This window comes from Mus caroli, unplaced genomic scaffold, assembly GCF_978045245.1.
Source record: "Mus caroli unplaced genomic scaffold, Mus_caroli_1 scaffold_16, whole genome shotgun sequence".
NCBI lineage: Eukaryota > Metazoa > Chordata > Mammalia > Rodentia > Muridae > Mus > Mus caroli.
Genome location: NW_028227271.1, coordinates 76,373,466 through 76,381,164, shown reverse-complemented (window position 1 = coordinate 76,381,164; position 7,699 = coordinate 76,373,466). Strand labels below are relative to the sequence as shown.

General features: G+C 41.4%; 1 long non-coding RNA gene across 1 annotated transcript; it reads left to right on the top strand.

Moving 5' to 3' along the window:
• The first annotated feature begins 1,288 nt into the window (after nt 1-1,288).
• On the top strand, nt 1,289-6,906 carry LOC147000800 (uncharacterized). The gene is made up of 3 exons (XR_015045627.1): nt 1,289-1,322; nt 3,256-3,303; nt 6,383-6,906. It is a non-coding gene; the product is annotated as an uncharacterized LOC147000800 (long non-coding RNA).
• The last annotated feature ends 793 nt before the right edge of the window (nt 6,907-7,699 follow it).

Sequence of the window (7,699 nt, the reverse complement as noted above, 5' to 3'; positions counted from 1 at the left end):
AGAGGTGGGCAGACATCTATACATTTAAGGCCAACCTGGTTTATTTAATGAGCTCTCAGTTGCCTAGGGCTACATAATGAAGTTGTGTTTTAAAATAAACAAAAACAAACCTGTGATGATTTGAATATGCTTGCCCAGAGAGTGGCACTATTAGGAGGTGTGGCCTTGTTGGAGTAGATATGGCCTTATTGGAGTAGGTATGTCACTGTGAATTTGGGCTTTAATACCCTTGGCCAAGCTGCCTGGAAGCCAGTCTTCTCTTAGGTGCCTTTGGAACAAGATGGGAAACTTTCAACTCCCTCAAACCTTGATTGCCCAAACATCGCCATGCTCTTGCCTTGATGATAATGGACTGAACCTCTGAACCTGTAATCCAGTCCCAATTTAATTTTGTCCTTTATAAGAGTTGCCTTGGTCATGGTGTCTGTTCACAGCAGTAAAACACTAACTAAGACAAAACCCAACAGAAAAACAAAAAGCAAAGCAAAAAACCACAGTAGATTAGGTAAATTATTCCCACATATTTCTTGGAGAGAACATATATCAAATAATAAAAAATTGAAACACTTAAAACTGTATCAAACCATTATTATTGTGTTACATAATATGTGTATCACTATATGTAAAATTAAATATGGTTTTAAAGTAAAAACTAAAATAGTTGGGATTGGAAAAATGGCTCAGTAGTTAAGAACACTTACTGCTCTTCCAAAGGTTCTTGAGTTCAATTCCCAGCAACCACATGGTGGCTCACAACCACCTGTGATGGGATCCAACGCCCTCTCCTAGTGTGTCTGAAGACAGCTACAGTGTACTCATACAAATAAAATAAATAATAAAATCTTAAAAAAAATAGTGATTGAGGAATTTTCCAGAATGGATGAATGATAAGAATCTACAGACATTCATAAATTTAATCTACCACAAAACGACCAAAATGGAGTTAAGTAATAAAAATGAAAACTGACCAGAACTAGAAAAATCAAGGTTATTGAATAACTAAACATAAAAAGATGGATGAATAATTTTTCCAATTAAACTTTTATTGTCTCTCTTGAAATGTGGCTGCCTCTTCATTATTTTGATACTGTTCACTTGGAAACAAGAGCAAGGTTTTCTTTGATTTCTAAACCTTATGTTCTCAAGTGAAGCTTCAATGAGACTGTGAAGTGTAAAAAGGGCAGTTCATTGTATCAACAGACTATCTTCTTTATCCACTTGCATAACAGTTTGTCTTCATGAAGTTACTCATTAAATCCCGATTAGGTATTAGATATCCCAGGGGGATCGCCTTTCCTTTCTTGGTAGGAATCAAAAAGAAGGTAAGGTCTTTATAAACTACGGAAAAATGTTTTAAAAAATGAAATCTAGCTTAAAGGTGGGTTGGGGGTGGTGCTTCCCTTTAAACCCAGAGCTCTGGAGGCAGAAGCAGGAGTCTCTCTTGCGTTCAAGCTGAGTTTGATGGTAGCTTGGACTACAGAGACTACCAGACAGCCGGGGATACACAGAGAAACCCTGATTGGAAAAAAAGCTGAACAAAGAAAAGAAAGAAGGAAGGAATGAAGGAAAGAGAAAGAGAGAGAGAGGAAGGAAGGGAGGAAGGAGGGAGGGAGGGACGGAGGGAGGGAGGGAGGGAGGAAGGATGATAGATAGGAGCCTGTGGGTTGGTGTCAGAACTACAAGTCACTTTGGGTATTCTGTTCAGTACAGACAAGCAGCCCTGAGACCACAGATTGGAAAAGTAAGTGAAACATTCACCACTGACCTCATGCAGGGATTTTGGTTGTGGTTTATGCAGAGGAAGTGTGGTCATTTCCATTCCCTGGTTTAAAAACTCCCTCTGAGGTTAAAGCCCCCAAGTAAGGTTTTCAGCATTTCCAAAGGGAACCACTGGAGTCCTTCCCTCTAAAACAATTAGGACCCCAGGGCACCATCAGTCTTTGAATAGGTCAAAATTTCCATGAAAGTGAACGGAGATAAAGTCACTCCCGTGGAGAGCTCAGCTTGTTTTCAGCAAGCCCCGAACCAAGAGGAAGTTCTGGGTCCTGAGGGAACAGGTAGCTGCTCATCCCATTTCCACCACCAATTTTTTTGGAGGTGGGGGAGGGGCAGTTTTTTTCCTTTGCACATCATTTCTCCCTTCCCTTTCCTTTCTCTAAACCCTCCCTTATCCTGTTTTAATTCATCGCCTCTTTTTTCTCCCATAAACTGCTGTTACATACATATGTGCACATCCATATTTACTCCTAAATATAACCTTCTGCGTGTGTTTAATGTTACTCGTATGTCTGTTTTCAAGGCTGAGTGTTTGGCTTGGACTGACCAATTGGTGAGTTCTTCCTTAGGGAAGACTCCCGCTCGCTCGGTGTTCCTTGATTGCTATTTTACTTTGCACAGTAGTAAAACTTACCTAAGACACTTACCTGGTATTTCCCAAAAGATTAAAGTACTGTGCATCCAGGCAGGCATGGTGCAGAAGGAGCTGAGAGTACCAACCACCTCTAGTTCCTAAGGTAACTAGGAGAAGACTGGCTTCCAAGTAGCTTGGTTGAGGACCTTAGAGCCCACACCCCCAGTGACACACTTCCTCCAACAAGGCCACACCTACTCCAAAAAGATCACCCCCTCCTAATAGTGCCACACCCTGGGCCAAGCTTTTTCAAACCAATGCAATTAGGCTGGGAGAAAGTTTGAGGAAAGGGCAGGAGATAGAATTGCAGTTCATTTACACGTGGAGTTGACTCCTTTTTCTTTTTGTCTGTTTTCAATTGTTTATTAACAGTTTCAAGACAGGGTTTTTTTTGTTTGTTTGTTTAGCCCTGGCTGTCATAGAACTAGCTCTGTAAACCAGGGTGACCTTGGACTCACAAAAATCCACCTCCCTCTGCCTCCCAAGTGCTGAGATTAAAGATGTGTCAAACCACTGCCTGGCTGAAGTTGATTTTTTAAAAACAGATTTATTTATTAAATGTATATGAGTACACTGTAGTTGTCTTCAGACACACCAGAAGAGGGCATCGGATCCCATTACAGATGATAGAGCCATCATGTGGTGCTGGGAATTGAACTCAGGACCTCTGGAAGAACAACTAGTCCTCCTAACCACTGAGCCATCTCTCCAGCTCCTGGAGTTGATTTCTTTTGAGAGGATTTCTGCAGTTTTTACTTATGAGTCTACAATAAAAAACTAAACCAAATGGGGCACTATGTCATGCTTTGGTGTTTCTTTGTGCGTCATGTTATTATATCTTGTAGGAATTTTGGAAGTTGGAAGTTGATTCTTTTGACCTCTGGCCTTAACAGGTATCTCCTTGTTTATTTCTTTGCATCTTGGCTGGATAGTTTTAACAAGGTCTGCCTTCCTTGTGGTGAAAGCCTCTGGTATAAAAGGCCACATCCTTGGGTATGTACCCAGCTATCTTGTTTTAATAGGTATAGGTTATTATGATCATTCACCAGGGCTGGCTTTCTCTGCTAACATTATACCCAGCTGTTAGGTTCTACCATCTGCCAACTGCTTTAATTTTTTGACAATGACTTGAGTCATGAATTGTTCTGATGTCATGCTATTGTGCAGGCTCCTTTTGAGGGATACCTTTAAAAGGTGCATTATTTTTATGTGTATAGGTGTGTTCCCCTGTAAGTTCATGTTCACTACATGCATGTAGGAGCCCGTAGAGGCCAGGAGAGAGTATCAGATCCTTGAAGCCAGAGTTACATGTGGTTGTGATCCAGCACGTGGGTGTCCTCTGTAGGAGCAGCAACACTCTGCCAGTGAGCTATCTCAACGGATCTTTGAGGGGCACTTAAAATTATTTTATTTATTTATTTATTTATTTATTTATTTATTTATTTATTTATTTATTGGGTTTTTTCAGGACAGGGTTTTTCTGTATAGCCCTGGCTGTCCTGGAACTCACTTTGTAGACCAGGCTGGCCTCGAACTCAGAAATCCACCTGCCTCTGCTTCCCAAGTGCTGGGATTAACGGTATGAGCCACCACGCCCGGCAAAATTATTTATTTTTAATGTGTGTATTAGTCAGGGTTCTCTAGTGTCGCAGAACTTATGGGTAGTCTCTGTATAGTAAGGGGATTTGTTGGTGAATTATAGCCTGTAGTCCAACTCCCAACAATGGTCAGTAGCAGCTGTGAATGGAAGTCCAGGGATCTAACAGTTGCTCAGTCCTACAAGGCAAGCAGGTGAAGAAGAGAGAGAGCAAATCTTCCTTCTTCCAATGTCCTCATGTAGGTCTCCAGCAGAAGGTGTAGCCCAGATTAAAGGTGTGTATCACCACGCCTTTAATCCCAGATGACCTTGAACTCAAAGATCTCCCTATCTTAATCTTTTGGAATTCATAACCACTAAGCCTCAAGATCTCCATGCCAAGATCCAGGTCAGAAACTTGTAATCTCCCATTCTCCAGATTAGGGTCACTGGTGAACCTTCTAATTGTGGATTGTAGTTCATTCCAGATATAGTCAAGTTGACAACCAGGGATAGCCACTTCAATGTGTATGAATGTTTGCCTTTGTATATGTATGTAAACTATATGTATGCTTGGTACCCTCAGAGGCCAGAAAGGGGCTTTAGATCCACTAGAAGTAGAGTTACAGACAATTATGAGCTGCTCTGTGGGGACTGGGAACCAAATCTGGATCAAGCAACAAGTGTCCAAACTGCTGAATGTCTTTCCAGCTCCAAGGAGAACTTTTTAAAGCCAACTTTTGAAACTTGTTCCAGACTCCAACAGGGCTGTTATTAGCTATAATTTCCCCCAGTTATCTCTGGAAAACTGGGTATTTTGGTGGCTTAGCTTTTCTGTCTCACTACATTATACGTCAGTTTTTAACTGCCTACCAACAAGATCTCCCTTCTGACTGAGAGCACTCTTAAGTTGAACTGTTCCACACTGTTTAAAATAAAGTCAGTTCTCTTGGAAAACTACCCAAGGTTTCTGATTTAGTGTTTGTTCCTCCTCCTTGGCAAAATCTCGGAGCCATTGCCAGAAGTTGACGTGCTTCACTCTGAGTGATACCATTCCAGGGTCTGGCTGGGGAACTAGCTTTTATTGATGTGGGCTGCTGGCCAGTGAGCCAGCTAGCAAGCGTGCAAGGAGAACTGCTACACTTTCAATATGACATGCTTAGGTGAGCTCCTCTGCCCCATGAGTGGGGTTGGTGAGGAAAAGAGCCCCTGGCTTCTCCTTGGAATTCATTCTTCACACCGCACGCACCCAGGGATGAGGAGTGGGCATCTTGGAACCTTGCTCTGCTAGGGAGATCCTGGAGCCTTTGCTTGGGAGCTCAGGTGAGAGCAAGCTCTGTTCTCTTGGCCATGCCCATCTGAAATGGAACTCCTTCCATGCTGTGCTGGCAAGAGGGAGCAGATGGTGGAGTAAGAACCACACATTCTTGCTGTGCTCACTAGGACTTATTTAACCCATTGGATATGTAGTCTTTGATTTGCTTAGGATGCTGTCCAGAAATTAATAATAATAATAATGAACAACATTATTAGTAATTATTATTAGTGCTGAGGATGAAACGTATGACCTCACAGGGACTAGGTGAAGTAGCCTACCTTTAAACAACTCCCCAAACCCGTTCCTAACATTTGAAATGGATTTTTTTTAAAAATTGAATTTTGCCAGCTGATGAGCGGCTTTTTTATCTATTATTACTAATTTATTTATTATTACATACATGGCATCCTCAGCCATGTATGTAAATGCTAAATAACAGTAGTTCACTACTATCTCTGTGGTGTTCATTCTATCATTCTGTAAACTCTGAGATGGCCCAATTATTTCACAGCTAAATTTTGCACTGATTTATGTCAAACCATTGTGATTAAGACAATCACATGTATGAAGAATTACATAACAATTATGAGGCAAGTGTGAATCTTACGCCTACAGGCTTATGAAGATTCCATTATAGCGATAATAATTGTAGACATTTTTATAACTTTTTAGCTTCTATGATGATAAACAACTTGAGGAAAAATGGAAATTTTCTTTCAGGATTTTATATGTCTGTATCTTGCAGGTTTCTTTTTAATGGTGCTTAGAGACAGGGTCTCTCTATGTAGTCCTGGTTGTACTGGAACTTACTATATGTAGACCAGGCTGGCCTCCAATTTACAGAGATCTTCCAGTCTCTGTCTCCCAAGTGCAAGGAGTTAAGGTCTGCTCTACCATTTCTGGCTTTTAAATTTTTTGTATGTGTGCATGATCTGCTTTTGATCACTTCTAAAATAATTTGTCAGATTTTTTTTAAGTGATGAATACTAAGACATTGTTTGTATTTACATAAAGACTTAGACATTACTATAGAAGTGGCTTTGGTGTTGAGTTATGTCCCGATCTATCGTTCTCCCAGGCAAGAACACACTCGGACAACCGGATTCTTCTGCAGCAAAAAGCTTTATTGCTTCTTCAGGAGGGAAGACCCAGACCCCGGAAAATGACGTTGCTTATATAGCCCTCAGCCATGGTGTTTCAGCACCTGATGTGGCGTGTCAGCTCCTGATTCGTTGCTCGCCCATCACCCCATTACTACGCCCCGAGATAGGCAGTGACTAGGCGTGAGTTCACTCTCGCACCTGCGTACAAGACTTGTTTACTAGTTAGGCACAGCGGAGGCCAGCACCATCTTTATAATGGCGATTGCTCGTGGCACGGCTCTCCACAGAGTTAGAAGTTAGCAACGTAAGATGATATTAACATAACTGGAAACAGAGCTGATGGATTCATCTTCACTATGAAGTGAGTTTATGATCTTAGAAGTTATAAAGTGAGGGTGGAGAGGTGGAATTTAGTATTTTGTGAATTCTCTAGTCCGGGCCCCACCCGATGCCTGCCTGTATCTCATGACACATGCCCTTGCTTCCTTTGTGTATGGATACTTCTCTGAAATAAAATGCTGCCTTCTTATACCTTCAACTAGTGCCAGGTCCCCTTGATAAAGATCCTGGTAAAACACACACACACACACACACACACACACACACACACACACAGAATCTATTTAAGAAAAAAATGGATCAACTAGTGGGCTTTTGGCTAACGTAAACACCCCATCTAATATGCTGGGGTATAAACAGTTAGGTTTACTAATACAACTCTTTATGAGAGGTCTAGAGGCAAGTAGTTCCAGAGAAGGCTAATGAAGCAACAGTGGGAAGCTTTTCTGCACTCAGGGTTCGCGATGCATAATCTCCCAAGTACCATTTCTTTACAAAATGAAATCTAAAATACGAGTAGAGACTAGAGGGACTTTTCTTCTTAATCCAAGATGTTTTAACTCAACTAAGACTCTAAACACAAGATTCCCCTTCTCTGTCAATGGCCAGGCTAGAGTCACCTGCCACAGGTAAACCAATCGCTATCAAAGCTAGCTATTACCATGAGGGGCTTGAATTTAGGTGGAGAAATGCATGTGCCTGAGTTGCCTGAGTCTGGCACACAATTGCCTCTTACTTGAAACAAAGCAAAACAAAACACCTCCAAACCCCATTGGGATCCCTTGTTGGAAGCAGGAGATATAGGAATAGTCAACACAGAGGCTTAATACAAATCAGAAAATCAAATCTCTCCATGGGCTATTTTTAGTGTTGATTCTACACTGTCATAATGGGTTTCAGATGTCACCTTGACACAATCCCAGAGTTACCTTGGAAGAGGTGACAAATTCCTT